The sequence below is a fragment of the Lissotriton vulgaris genome, chromosome 5, assembly GCF_964263255.1.
Source record: "Lissotriton vulgaris chromosome 5, aLisVul1.2, whole genome shotgun sequence".
Lineage (NCBI taxonomy): Eukaryota > Metazoa > Chordata > Amphibia > Caudata > Salamandridae > Lissotriton > Lissotriton vulgaris.
The window spans coordinates 1,196,929,476-1,196,944,978 of record NC_141693.1 but is presented as its reverse complement, the minus strand read 5'-3'; positions in this window follow the sequence as shown (position 1 = coordinate 1,196,944,978).

Here is a 15,503-nt window from a genome sequence, read left to right as displayed (position 1 = left end):
CTATTACTATGGATTCACCATTTCTGTTGTCCTCTCATTGCGGAGAGAATTTGATGGGCTTGGATTTACTAAAGAAGTTACATGCGACTATTTATTGTTCCCCGGAAGGCGGTTACATGACAATGGATCAGAATGTGCACCCTTTCCTGATGAATTTAGAGATGTGCCGCCCACGTTGAGGGCCACAGGTGACACGGATGTAGGACTATTGTAAATTCCCCCGGTTTCCATTTAAGTTAAAGACAATGCCATTCTGCCTCATATTCCCCAGTATAAAATACCACAAGCGGGGGAGCAAGCTTTGTTACGGATTATACAGGATCTGATTGAGTCTGGAGTTGTTGAGGTGATAACAGCGAATGTGTGTAATAGCTCTATTCTTCCTATTCTTAAGAGGGCACCTTCAGGTCCATCCAATGACAATTCAGATGTTTATTGTTTTGTGATTCACTTGCATGCAGTTAATAAAATAGCAGTGCCTCAGTTTCCGGTAGTCCCTGAAATTACTGTCCTTCTGAAGATGATTCCTTCCTCTGCTAAATTCTTTTCTGTCATTGACCTGAAAAATGCATTCTTTAGTATCCTGATCCATCCCGACAGCAGACACTTTTTTGGTTTTGTTCTAGCTGGCAGAAGCTTCAGATTCTGTTGAGCTCCTCAGGGCTATACTGAGAGTTCTAGTATATATAGCCAAGCCTTGAAAGCCCAATTGGATTCTCTCACCCTTCCTTCAGGTAAAGTATTGCTCCAATATGTGGAGGATAGCCTCATTGCTTCTTACACTGAAAAGGGATGCAAGGACAGTACGGTTAAGTTGTTGTTGCATTTGGCTCACTACGGACATAAAGTGTCCCTTTCTAAATTTCAATATTGTCGACGGGAGGTCACCTACTTAGGTCACCTACTGTCGAAGGAGGGTAGGAGATTGATCCCAGAGTGCATTGGTACCATTGTTAAAATGCCTATCCCTAAAACTCAGAGGATGTGTGCGCTTTTATTGGCATCACTTCCTACTGTTGGCATTGGATCCCTAATTATTAGTTACTAACAAAGCCCCTGCTTGCGCTCACCACTAAAGATGTGCATAAACCCTTGCCTTGGATACCTGAATGTCAGCAGTCTTTTGAACAATTAACAGTTGCGCTTTGCTCTGCACTTGTGCTTGGTATGCCTGATTACATGAAACCGTTTGTGATGTATGTACACAAGACGGCCGATTGTGCTCTCTCTATCTTAAAACAGGCCTTTGGAGGTAAGAAACGGCTATGTGCTTATTTTTCTGCTCTTCTTGACTCTGTCGCAAGAGCCTTCCTGAGCTGTCTAAGAGCGGTCGCGGCAGTGGCCATCTCTACAAGGCAATTGGAGGGGCACGTACTTGATACCAACCTCACAGTCATGGTACCTCATGCTGTGGATGCACTTTTGAATAAAACCAAGACACAGAACCTCACCAGTGACTGTCTGACCGGTTATAAATTGACCCTCTTTGCACCGCATGTCACGATTAAAAGATGTGCCACTCTAAACCCAGCCACATTGCTACCGCTCCCTTCTGGAAGTGAAGAAATTGATTTACATGATTGCATTTTTCAAACGGAGGAAGAGAGGAAGGGACGTGTATATTTGACTGACGTTCCCTTATCTGAACCCGAAGTGGAACCATATGTCGCTGGCTCTTGTTTTCAGCTACCAGATGTCACTACAACAGCTGCATATGCAATTACAACACTGCACACAGTAGTTGAGACGTCACAAGTTCATTACCAGTCCGGTTAAGCTGCGGAGCTCGTTGCCCTTACCCGAGCTTGTGAGTTGAGTGAAGGACTGTCTGTCAATATTTATACTGATAGACAGTAGACCATCGGAGTCGTGCATAACTATGGGCGACTCTGGGCAGAGAGGGGGTTTCTCACATCTCATATTCTGAGAATACAGAATGGCCCTCTTATACATAGGCTTTTGTCAGCCCTGATACGTCCCAAGAAGTAAGCAATAATCAAATTTAGCGCCCACAAGGCAATAACTCATGATGTGGGTAGAGGGAATGCATTTGCAGATCAGACAGCTAAGGAGACAGCCCGAACGAAGATGAAAAGGATGTTTGTAGTGGGTCCAGCTAGGTGGGTGCCCGAGGTTACTATGTTTGAGGATACGTTGGCGAATGTCAAGGAGATTCAGAGTGAGGCAACGATTGAGGAGTTAGCAGTATGGCAGGAAAGCATAGCACCTTTGGATGAGGAAGGGTGTTGGACAGATAAGTCAGGGAAACAGAGGTGGATGTAACCTGATGCATACGTTCTCCCCTTAGTCACTATGGCGCACGGGCAGAGCCCATATCAGTGGAAACGGTATCTATAAATTGTTAGATCCTGTTTGGCACAATGACAATATCCCAAAGATGGCTGTCATTTAGTCAAATACTGCATGGTGTGTATGATGCATAATCCTGGGAAGGGTACCCTTGCACCACCTGCCACCAGGCAGGTTGCTCGCCTCACCACCACGCAGCCCCCTGTGTGACCCGCTGCCACCCGTGCTGAGCCACCTGCCTCGCCTCTGAGTACTGTTCTGATTTGTTCTGCTTTGTCTCTGGTCCCCATCCTTTGTTCTATTTTGGTGCCCATCTGTTGCCCATCTGTTTCTGGTGTCCATCCTTTGCCTTATATTGTGCCCATCTCTTTGCTTTCTGCACCCCTTGCACTCTGTCCCCCTGTGCCAGTTTTCCTTGCCTCTGTGCCCCTTTCTTTCTTCTTTCTTTTTTCTCCCGCCTCCCGTGTCCATCGCCGTTTCCCGCCACTGCGCCCCTGCGACTCACCCCCTGCATCCCATTTGCCGCCCCGCTCCCACCTCCCAGCTGCTCCTCCCTCCCTCTGCCCCTCATATGAAGGCTGTACAACGGCCACGCGCAGTGGGTGCGCCACTGGCGCACCAAAGGCAAGCCCGTCTGCGCCCATCCACGCCTGGACCGCGCCCAGTGCCAGAACCCATGGACCCCGTGCCCCCCGCAACGCCCAGCTGCACTTCGACTCCAACACCCTCCACGCACTCAACACCGAACGAGACCACCCCTGCTACCGGGCCACCCCAAAGAGCACCCAAGGGCCCTTCGCCTGCTGGAACTGCAGATTCACCTGCATCCAGCCCACCAGACCACCAACCAGAGAACCCAACCACCTCCGCTGCATCCTCCTCAACATCCGCTCCGCTCGCAAGCACGCCGTCGAACTCTGGGACCTCCAAGACTCCACTGCCCCCGACGTGGCCTTCCTGACGGAGACCTGGCTGAACGCCACCTCAGCACCAGACATCGCCATAGCCATCCCACAGGGCTACAAGATCTCCCGCAATGACCGCACCAACAGAGTTGGAGGGGGAATCACTATCATCCACAGGGACACCCTCAGAGTCTCGACCAACAGCGACGACACCCTCACCACTGCCGAGCACATGCACTTCCAGATCCACACCGACCCCAACACGACCCCTCCAAGAAACACTCGTCTACAGACCACCCAGACCAAGACCACAGTTCTGTGACACCATCGCCGACCTTGTCAGCACCCACGCCCTCGCTTCCACGGACTACATCCTCCTCGGGGACCTGATCTTTCACCTCGAGAATAACAACGACGCCAACTCCACCGCCCTGTTAGACAACCTCGCCAACCTCAGACTCAAACAGCTTGGGACAACACCCACCCATGCCGCCGGACACACACTGGACCCCATCTTCTCCACAAGCCCCCACTTCTCCTTCAACCACACCACCGAACCCCACTGGGCCGACCACAGATGCGTCCATTTCACCTTCAGGAAACCCAAAACACACCACCGCACCCAACAGCTGCCACGCTGCTGCTGGGGCAAGGTCACCAAGGACCAACTGACTACCATCCACGCCCTGAGACCACCCATCAACCCCACCGACCCCGACACAGCCTCAAACAGTGGATCAACGACTGCACCAACACCCTCGCCCCTCTCAAGACCACCGCAACCAACCGCACCAACAAGAAAGCTGCCGGGTTCACCGAAGACCTCCGGATCTCCAAGCGCACCTGTCGGAAACTGGAGAAGAAATGGCTCCACGACCGAACACCAGACGGCCACACAGCCCACAAGAGCGCCACCGGCAGACACCACCAACTCATCAGGACCGCCAATAGGACCGCCTTCAAGGACCGCCTAGACAACAACGCACGCAACTCCAAGAAGCTCTTCAGCATCGTGAAAGAACTCCAGCTCCAACACCAATGACATACCACCATCACAAGACCTGTGCGACTCCCTGGCCACCTTCTTTCACCGCAGGATCACCAACATCCACGACAGCTTCAACTCCGAGACCCCCGCACCCACCACCGAGTCCAACACTCCCGCGACCACTACTCGAACCAGCCGCCTGACCGCCTGGTCCAACGTTAACGACGAAGACACCATCATAACTATGAACTCCATCCACTACGGATCCCCATCCGACCCCTGCCCTCACCACGTCTTCAACAAAGCCAGCACAACCATCGCGCCCCACCTCCGAAAAACAATCAACAGCTCCTTTGAGACAGCAACCTTCCCGGAAAGCTGGAAGCATGCCGAGATCAACGCCCTTCTGAAGAAACCCAAGGTGGACCTCAAGGACCTCAAGAACTTCCGGCCCATCTCCCCGCTCCCGTTCCCGGCAAAAGTGGCAGAGAAGATTGTCAACAAACAGCTATCCCGCTACCTCGAGGACAACAACATCCTGGACCCTTCCCAATCCAGCTTTCGCAGCAACCACAGCACCGAGACCGCCCTCATCGCTGCAACTGACGACATCAGGATCCTAATGGACAAAGGGGAAACAGCCGCCCTCATCCTCCTGGACCTATCAACAGCGTTTGACACAGTCTGCCACCGCACCCTATCAGCATGCCTCCATGACGTCGGAATTCAAGAGAAGGCCCTGGCCGGGACCACATCCTTCCTCTCCGGCAGAACCCAGAGCGTCTGCCTCCAACCCTTTGGCTCAAAAACCACTGAGATCATCTGCGGCGTCCCACAGGAATCCTCCCTCAGCCCGACGCTGTTCAATATCTACATGACACCACTCACCCACGTCGCACGTCAACATAACCTCAACATCATCTCCTATGCCGACGACACCCAGCTGATCATATCCCTCACCGAAGACCTCCACACCGCCAAAACCAACCTCCACCGAGGAATGAAGCTGAACTCAGACAAGATGTAGGTCCTCATTCTCGGACCCACCCCATCAGCCTGGGAGACCTCTTGGTGGCCCACATTGCTTGGAACAGCCCCGGAACCCACAGACCACGCAAGCAACCTGGGGGTCATCCTCGACTCCACCCTCTCCATGACCAGGCAAGTCAACGTCGTCTCTGCATCCTGCTTCAACACCCTCCGAATGCTCCGCAGGATCTTCAAGTGGATCCCTCCCGACACCAGAAAAACCGTCACCCAGGCCCTCGTCACCAGCAGACTCGACTACGAGAACGCCCTCTACTCAGGAACAACAACCAAGCTCCTGAAACGACTAAAACGAATCCAGAACGCTTCGGCACGTCTGATCCTCGACGTCTCCCGACGCAGCCACATCACACCCCACCTGAGAGGCCTACACTGGCTCCCCATCAACAAGAGGATCACCTTCAAACTCCTCATCCACGCGCACAAAGCACTCCACAACACCGGACCTACATACCTCAACAACGGTCTCAACTTCCACATCTCCACCCGAAGCCTCCGCTCAGCCAACCTCGCCCTCGCCACAGTTCCCCGTACCGAAAAACCACCGCCAGCGGCAGATCCTTCTCCTACCTCGCCGCCAAAACCTGGAACGCTCTCCCTACCAGTCTACGACAGATTCAGGACCTGCTGGCCTTCAGTTCTCAAGACCTGGCTCTTCGATCAGTAGCGCCCCCAGCGCCTTGAGACCCTCACGTATATGTATCACGCTTTAGAAATGCCATGATTGATTGATTGATTGATCGAATGTTGCACACCCTCCTTTCCCTTTTGAGGTCCTCCAGTTGGATTGTATATAATTGGATTGAGTCAATAATTTGAAATATCTGTTGGTGGTTATTTGTGCATTCAGTAAATGGGTTGAGGCGTACCTCACTAAACAGAATCCAGCCATAGCGACTGCAAGGCACTCTTAAAGGGGTTCTTCCCTAGCTTCGGCTTGCCCCGTTTGATTTGGAGTGACAATGAAAGTCACTTCAATGCGAGACTCATACAGCTGGTTGGCGAGGGACTCCATATCAAACAAATGTTTCATGCTGCAAATCACCCCCAGTTAGCAGGTTTGGTTGAGAAGTACAATGGTACTCTCAAACTGAAATTGGCTAAAATTCAGGAGAGCACAAGTCTGCAGTGGCCAGATGCTTTACCATTAGCTAGCTTGTCTACTAGAATGACTGCCCATTCTAGAATAGGATTGTCACCCAATGAGGTTGTGTTCGGGTGCCCAGCAAATTTCTGGGACGTCTCTTGTCCTCGAGTTTCTGAGATTGAATACCGTTTTTAGAGGATTATTGTATGAGTTAACTAAAAGTCTGCGTTCTATTCACCAACAGATCCAAGACGCGCTTCCGTCAGCATCTGAGAGGCCCAGGCATAACATTCGGCCTGGAGACTTTATTCTGACATGAAACTTTCAGGGGGAAGGAAGTTTGGAGCTGTGGTAGAAGGGGCCAGTCCAGGTGCTCCTCCCCACGCTAACGGCGGGCAAGGTTGCTGGCCGAAAGAATTGGCTCCACTGCCAACCCTGCCGAAAAGTGCCTCTTTCCCTGCCTTATGGCCAGTGGGTCCGCAACAGCATTGGGGACTCGGAGTGGGAGCAGGTACCCCGCTTTATCCCCTTTTTGGATGCCCAGCTAGCGTGGACCCAAACAGAGGAGGAGAATGATACACTGTTGAATGCAACTGTGCCCCCTGAGGTTAGGGCCATTCAGGAGCCCTTTTCTACTGACCTGAGTCCCAGTCCATTGGCCCTTCTGTGTCTGACACCCTTGTGCCCCATTTTCCTGACCCTACTGTGCCTGTAGTAACTAGGTATAATCTGCGCCCCTGACAGAGGAACAGTGCACCAAAGGAAAAGTCAGATTAGATGGGATGGACTCAATAAGTCAGGCAACAGTAGCATAGGGAGGAACAAGATTAGTGCATTGTTCAAACACTGGACAGGATAGATTGAACGTGCTCCCCTGGAGTGGGGGTACTTTATCCTGTATGATGTGGGATTCTTTCCAAGAGCTGCTCCGACAGCTCCACCACCGGTGCTCAACAGCACCAACGTTGATGAACAATAGGAGTCTGCCAGCGAGGCTCTAAGGGATGCTGGGAACATTTGCTTCCTGCCCTTAGTTTCTTGAGATTTCTCCCCCCTTGATTTCATAATGTACCCGTTTGGTCAGCCCATTACTGTAGAAGAGTAGGAATTTGCGTCACCACATTTAGAGCAGTATGGATCTGGTTGGTCTAGTTGGTCTATGAAGAGTAGAATGTTTTTTATAGTGATTATTGTGATTTCCTTAATAACAAAACTTGGAGTAGCATGGTTCTTGGAAGAGAAATACCCAGTGCATTACCTGGTGGGTATGACGCCTGTTCCCTCCGAACATATGTTTGTTACTTTGGCCCCTCACAAAGGGGAATAGCGCAAAACATATGTAGAAGATGCAAATGCTGCACCAGGCCCATGGTACATCTAACATTACTGATTGTTGGATCTGTGGCTTACTCCCCTCAGTTACACATAGAAGAGATATCCTGTTATCGTTGCCATTGTCCTATCTGGGGGGCGGTGAGGGATGTTTTGACCTGTTTACTATGGTATATATTAATTTTCATTCTTCTACTATGAATGTGACATCTGCAGATTACCACACGGTGTAAGAATATATACGTGTTTACCAAGGGTTTACTCCAGAAGGACAAGGGGTCCATTATACATTGCCCCCGACAGCTTGCATGAATGTATATGAACAGCAAGAAAATACAACATGGCTTTGAAATGAATTGTTAGACTTTCAGAGGATCAATGCTATTGAATACTTCAAATGTTTCAAATGAGGATGAAGTAATGGCAATACCAGTGGTCAACACAACAGCTGGTTTCTGTGTCCAGGGAACAGGAAAGGTAAATGTAGGAGAGATCCATTGCAATTACACCTATATATTGACACAATCATTAGTCCACCTTTGCTATCACCACAAATTTTTTATTTTGTCTGTTGGTCCCAAGCTTATGTTTGGCTTCCTAGAGGACGGTTAGGTACATGCTACCTCTCTTTCCTCCTTGCCCCAGTGTATATAGCACTGCACCATCCAATTACCATAAAGACCATTGATTACAGCGTAGGAGTGCACAGCTGTTCCACATTAGAAGGGTTAATAATACAAAAGATATAGATCAGACAGACACCACTTTGCAGCAGTTTACAGATGCCATGAAGGGTATTATATCCTTTTGGGGTCCGATGTCAAATAGTCTCTGTAAGAAGTTGGCCTGGCATATGCTGTCCACTATTCTAGTCGGCACCTTGCACCAGTCCAAACAACCCTTATTGATGGTAGGTTTAAAGACAACCTATATAGAAAGCTATCCTAGCGGTAGCTGTGGAGAGCAGCCTTCAGGCTAAGTCTTGAAGGAATGTAAAGCAGCTTGTTTTACCAGTCTATAATCTCATGAATGACCAAATGAAAGGAGACCCACACCAGGTATATATATAAAATATATGTATTTATTCTAAACACATCCCTCTAGTCTCTTTATGAGGCTAGAGGCAAAAGTACATCCATTAAACTTAATTAACACACAGTAAATTAGCACAATATACGTTGAGCCCTAGGGGTGTAACAAACCATATATTAAGAAAGTGGTATAAGAACCACGACTGACATATATACAAAGCCTAGAGCCTTTAGAACTGCTGGGGCCACCAGGAACCACCCAAGGTAGTGACACAGGGGACTCACAGGGAACACGTGCAGTGTCTAAACACACCCGCAAATCACCATTAACTTCTATGGGGAAAGTCACGGTTGGAAATTTAAGATTAAGGACACTTAGAAGAGGACTTGGAGCAAACCCCTTTAGAACTAGGAGGTTCTAGAGTCAACACCCACGGGAGCACCGGAGTACTCGAGTTAATTCACCAAGGGAAGCCGGTTGCTTAGGTGTCTTTTCGTGTCGGGTTTTGTCGTCTATTTCAATGGCGAGCTGCTGCAAAGTGGAAAGTGTCCATGTGGATTGGAGATGTGAAGAAACTGAAAGCAGAGGGGACAGAGTCTGGGTCACTTGTAAGCATGGGCGGAAAATCCGTTCCGCTCGCGGATTTTGCGGATTTTCGGTAAATTCGCAATCCGTGAGATTCGCGAATTTCCCGCAAAATCCGCGAACGGAGCGGATTGGGTCAAAAGTTCAAGCTGACTTTTGTAACTCTTTTAGAATGGGGCCGACAAGCTGCCAGAGCCATTCTAAAATAGATACAAAAGTCAGCTTCAACAGGAAGCTCGAATAGATAAAGTAAAGCAGGTGCTGCTCAAATTCAGTTACACAATCATTAATCACCCCAAATTTGGTGTGATTAATGATTGTGTAACTTAATTTGACCTTCAACTGGAGCACCTGCTTTACTTTATCTATTAGTGCTTCCTGTTGAAGCTTTTTCTAGCTATTTTAGAATGGCGCTGGCAGCTTGCCGGCGCCACTCTAAGTGGGGCTGAGGGCAGAGGGGCACAAAAGTGGGAAAGTGGGCAGAAGGGGACAAAAAATGAGTGGGGCAGAGGGCAGAAGGGCACAGAAACGAGTGGTACAGAGGGCAGATGGGCAAAAAAAACGAGAGGCTGGCAGTGATTAAGCAGGCAAAAAAAAAGCCTGCGAAATTGCAAAGCGCCTCGCGAACACCCGCAAACACGCAAAAATAAAAAAATCTGCAAATTCGCGAATTGCCATTTCGCAAAATTTGCCCATGCTTAGTCACTTGCCAGTGACCAGGAAGGTGATGAACGGATGCCCACCGATGTCGGGTGATTTCAGGTGAAGAAGGTGAAGCTTGACTCTTCAGCCACGAGGACCAGGCGGTGTCGATGACAACCAGGTGCTGGATTCGAGCTGTACCACAAAGGATGTCGAGTGCTGCGGTGTCGGTTTCCGAAGTGGACCCAACAAGCCTTGGCAACAGCAACTCACGCAGAAAGCAAAGCAAAGATTGGCTTTGGTGCAGACCAGCAAGGTCTGATTGACTCACCCCTTGGTTGAGAGTCAGGGCACATCTAGAGCAACCAGAAAAGCCCAAAGGAAAGAAGAGTTACCTTTGTGGGGACCCACCAGTCGACGGACCAGGGATCGTGAAGGGCCCTTAAGCAGAAATGCTAGAAGCGGGCTCACGGAATACTCGTGGAGTGTAGGCCCACAATCTTCTGTGCAGATGGTGCTTGGGACTAGGACTACAAGTAGCCCAATGCACAACTTCGGGAAACCTCAGGAAGTGGATGCCCTAGCAAATGTGCAGTGTCCAGTAGTTCTGGTCCCACGTCATTCGTGAGGGCTGTGGATCTCAGCTTTGCTGGGATCTCGTTTCGGTCTCTGAGAAGTCTGGAAGTCCATGTCCTGAGTCGCAAATACCTCGGGGTTCCGGAGGGAGCCTCGGAAATGCAGACTGGCAAGATGCTTCTTTGGTGCCTGCTTGAGCAGGGGAGTCACTCCTTGGCCCCAAGGGAGATTCTTCCATCTTCTAGTCATGTAGAATGTCAAAGTTCCAGGATATAAGTATCAGAGGTTTGTCCAGGTGTAATCTGAAGTCCTAAGGACTGGGGTCCCATATTTATACTAAGTTAGGGGGTTGAACATACTCTGGGGACCCACCTATGGGAGAGTCTGGGAAGAGGGGGGTTACACCTTTGTCCAGTTTTGCACCAGAGGAGGGGCTGAGTGCTACTGCAACCAGTTTGAACTGGGATATGCACAGGGACACCAAGTGTGCCCCCGGCACTGTCTGAAAAGCATTCTCTCAATGCACCCACCCAGCCCCAATACACTAAAGCCTGTCTGGGAGGTGATACACATCCCTGTGACAGGAAACCTATTGTCCAGGCCTCCCCTGCTGGAATTTTGTCCAGGAGCAGAAGGTCAGACCCGTTTCTGTGGCTGCAGCATCCAATTTGTGATGCCAGGGATCTTTTAAACTATTACCGGTTAGGTCAGTGTGTGCATGTCTCTCCCTCTAGAAGGGTGGAATTCTACCCCCGCTGCCAGGACTGGCAAGGGGTAGGATTCCAAAGTGGTTGACACCAAACATGACATGTTTCCATGCAGCCATTCCAAAGTGAGCATTTACCGCGAGGTTATAATGCACTTAAGAGTATATGGTCTGGCTGTATCACAGAGCAGCCTCAGAGAATAGGCTCCGAAAGCTGCATGGGCACCCTCTCACACAAAACCAAGCACTCTGCCTTCTGGATTGATAAGGCCTGCCATAGGAGTGACTTATAGGTTTATATGTGTCTGTGTTTAAAGGTAAATGTAGGTAGCCTATATCTTAGTAAGGGGTGCATGCACCACCTTACCTAGGCTGCAGTAGCAGACCTGTGGTGCCATTTTGGAAGGCTTCCCAGGGGTGGCATAATACATGCTTCAGCCCCTGGTAGGCCTCTGGGGTACCTATGCCCTTAGTACCTAAGGTACCATATACTAGGAACTCACAAGGGTAACCCATTAACCATTCTGGAGTGTACCTAAAGTACATGCAATCATTTTAGAGAGGAAGCAGCTGGGCTGGAGTCCTGAATAGCAGGCCCCAGCCAGACTAAAGTCGAGAAACAGTGAACACCAGCAAAAAGTGGGGGTAACCATAGTAAGCAGATCCTACTCTCCTACACTCTCATCATTTGTAGGCTCACCAGAGTTGTAGAGGGGGTCATCAATACAATGGCTGGGATTCTGACAAATATTACAGCTGAGCTCTAGGCTACGAGGCTTGTTGCTTTACAAAACCGGATGTTGTTAGACGCCATCCTTGCTGATTGAGGTGGGGCCTGTTGCATCATGGGCAGCAGTTGCTGCATGTACATACCTGACCACGCCCCTAATGTATACTCTGCCATTCAGAGGTTACACAGGCTTGTATCCGACATACACCAAGGCAATGGTACAGGGTCTCTTTTTGGGTGGTTCTGGGTTCTATTTACGTGCTGGGTTTGAAGATTCTTATCTTCCTAGTTGTAATCGCTGGTATGATTCTTACCTGTTGTTTGTGTATACATTGCCTTCCTGCTTGCTGTGTGTACTGTGTAAAAACACTGACACCCAGACCGAAGATTCTAGTGCATGACCAAAAGACAATGGCCATGATGATGCAGGGTATTCAAGACCTGATGTCCATAGATGAAGGAATATTTGAATACTGATAATGTGTATATTAACATGTAATAGTAGTCTTTCTAATTTGCAAGAAGTTATTTGTTTCCTAACACTAGACAAAATTGTTAGCAAATGCTAAAAGGAGGGTCTGTTGGACTGAAACATGCTTTCGGTCGGCTCCTTCTGGCATTGTGTGATTTAAGTTAACATTTGTGGCACCATTTTGTATAAGAGAAGGTGCGTTCCTGGATCTTACCATCAGACTAGAGGGGGGTAAGATTGATACCACCATGTATCGGAAGCCAACAGTCTACTCCTCTTTACGAGCCTCCACCCTAGAGCCCTGAGACTAAACCTTCCCTTTGGACAGTTCCTGCGGGTTAGGCGTAATTGTACCAACCTTACAGATTACAAAACTGAGTCCAGCATCCTATCCCGTAACCTTAAAGACAGAGGTTATCCAACCAGGGAGATCTACAAGGCATGAAAACGGGCACAGAATAACCACAGAGAGGCCCTCCTGGAGTATAATACTCCAACCCCCCAAGACATTGATCTCTTGACTTGTGTGACAACTTTCTCTCCAGTCTCAAATGAAATCAAGAAAATCATTAAGAGACACTGGCAGATCCTCAACACAGGAACCCTCAACCTTGCGATCCCTAGATTTGCTTTCAAATGGTCTAAAAATATAAAGGACATCTTAGTCCACACCAGGCCTAAACAAGCTGAAACCCACAGGCAAAATACACTCTGGCAACTCCCACCAGTAAAGGGACACTACCCCTGTGGTTCCTGTAGTGTATGCCCCTTCACCAGTATTACCAAGTCCATTCAATTGACTGAGACTTTCCTGTGGGAACTGCGATGCCATACCAACTGCAACACCCCCAACTGCATCTATCTTCTTAAATGCCCTTGCGATCTACAGTATGTGGGCATGACCACCCGCCCCATAAAGATCCGCATCTCAGAGCACAGAAGCAACTTTTGTTGCAAAAAAACTAATACTAAAATGTGCAAGCACTTTGTAGACCAAAACCATACTGCTGATTCACTGAGATGGCTTATCCTTGAGACACCTAGCAGCAAATCTAAACAGAACTTGTTCCAGAAGGAACAAAGGTGGATTCATAGGTTATCCTCGGATAGACGGGGACTTAATGAGGACATCCCGTGGAGTGCGCTGTAAATAACTGCTGTTCATATACCTCTTAACTATAACTGTAAACACACCAACACGAGGTTGTGCATATAACCCTGTCTCCTACCTTGTCCAGCGTGAACTACTAATAATTAATCTTGTGACACAAGTATACTATAATTTCAAGATTAATGAGAGTATTCCATTACACGTAGTCCCCATTCAATCCCTGGCAAACACCCGATTTTCCACTAACAAGTGTATGCATTACAGCGATACTATTGAATACTGGTCCCTTCCAAGATGGCCCCCATGGTTACGCCAGATCACACATGACGCAACAGGCGGGACTAGCTCCAACATTGATAGAATGTATCAACGGCAAGATTAATGAGAGTACTCCATCACACGGAGTCCCCGTTTACTCTTTAATCTTTAATCATTAATCCTTAATCTTTGACTAACACCCGGCTTTTTTCAAACTAGTGTATGCATCAGACCAATACCACCGAATACTGGTCCCTTCCAAGATGGCCCCCACGGTTACACCAGATCCTACATGATGTAACAGGCGGAACTACCTCCAACATTGATCACGCCCCAAACAAATATTTAACAGACCATCACGCTCTGAATCGGGACTATCTGGATCCCGGTAGCGATGGGTAGGCACACGGGCACTGACTGAGGCAGTAAGAAGTAAGTGATCCACCCCGTCGATAATTACAGACATGCAGTTGCGCGGCAAGCACACTGCTGCCCTAAACACTGGCGAGGTCTCCTGTGAACCCGACCTTTTAAGCGCTTACTCTTGAATGCGATATGGGCAATACGAGGCAAGACTCTGTGTCTCTAGACTGACCCTATAAGCGCTGAGTCTATAATGCGGTATGGGTACCGCAAGTCAATACAAACGACTGGGGACCGAGGTAGGGAGAATACTAGGGCTCCCGCTCTAGCACATCGGTTAGGCTCCCCCTTGTCTATTTTACGCAAGCCTATTCCTTGGTACCGCGAGGGAGTGCTTACTGTCAATGACCACAGACATGCTAACCTAAGTGCTTGAACTAACAATATTGGGCATGTGACACAACCAAATCCCAGTATTGATAATCAGGCAACCCAGCCAACTAGATACTGACACTATCAAAGCACATGATTGACTTTGGACACACCGCTTTAGACACCCTTTCCTACCTAGTGGCAATAACAAGGGTTGTCAATATCCAACTCTATGTGGCATAACATTATTGACGAGGATCACGAGTATGACCTTTTTCTGCCCACATGGGGATGACACAGTGGTTCAAACTTACCACCAACAAACTGCCTTCGCTTACTTTAACACCAACAGGCAGGTGTTTAATAAAACAATTCATTCAGCTTGCACTGTTGCTTGTTTCCCTCCTTAGCCTTAAACCCCTTTTGGTTCCACCCTCGATGTCAAACCTACCGGGTACTGTTGACACCTATACAGCTTGACCATTAGGTGAGTAACATGTTACCCTTGCCACAGGTTGTGGATCAGAGACTCTGAAGAAACTGCTGCTGTTTTTAAAGTTTTGTTTTTAATCTTTGGATGCTGTGTTGTGTGGAATTGTAATATAAGTCAACACATACTGGTCACAAGCCACCACTAGTATGTCAACGCTTGTATGTCACTATATCCACAAAAACACAGCGTGTTCACGGTCACAAGGGGCAATTGTTGTCACTGAACTATGGTAATGATTTCTTTTGTCTCCTCTAGGCAAGAGCTGTCCCACACAGGTAGTACAACTGCTAATACCAACTGACACTTTATTAGGTCATGTTTTTTAGAGATAGATGTAATTAATTAGGTCCTGAAGAATCGCAGCCAGTGTGCAAAGGCGAGAAACATGTTGACCTCACGATATGTAATGTAGTCCTGGATCGTGACGTGGAATCCTAATTTCCTGCGATCACAGGCTATCCACTGTTTTTACTTGTGGCAAGGGACCACCAGAA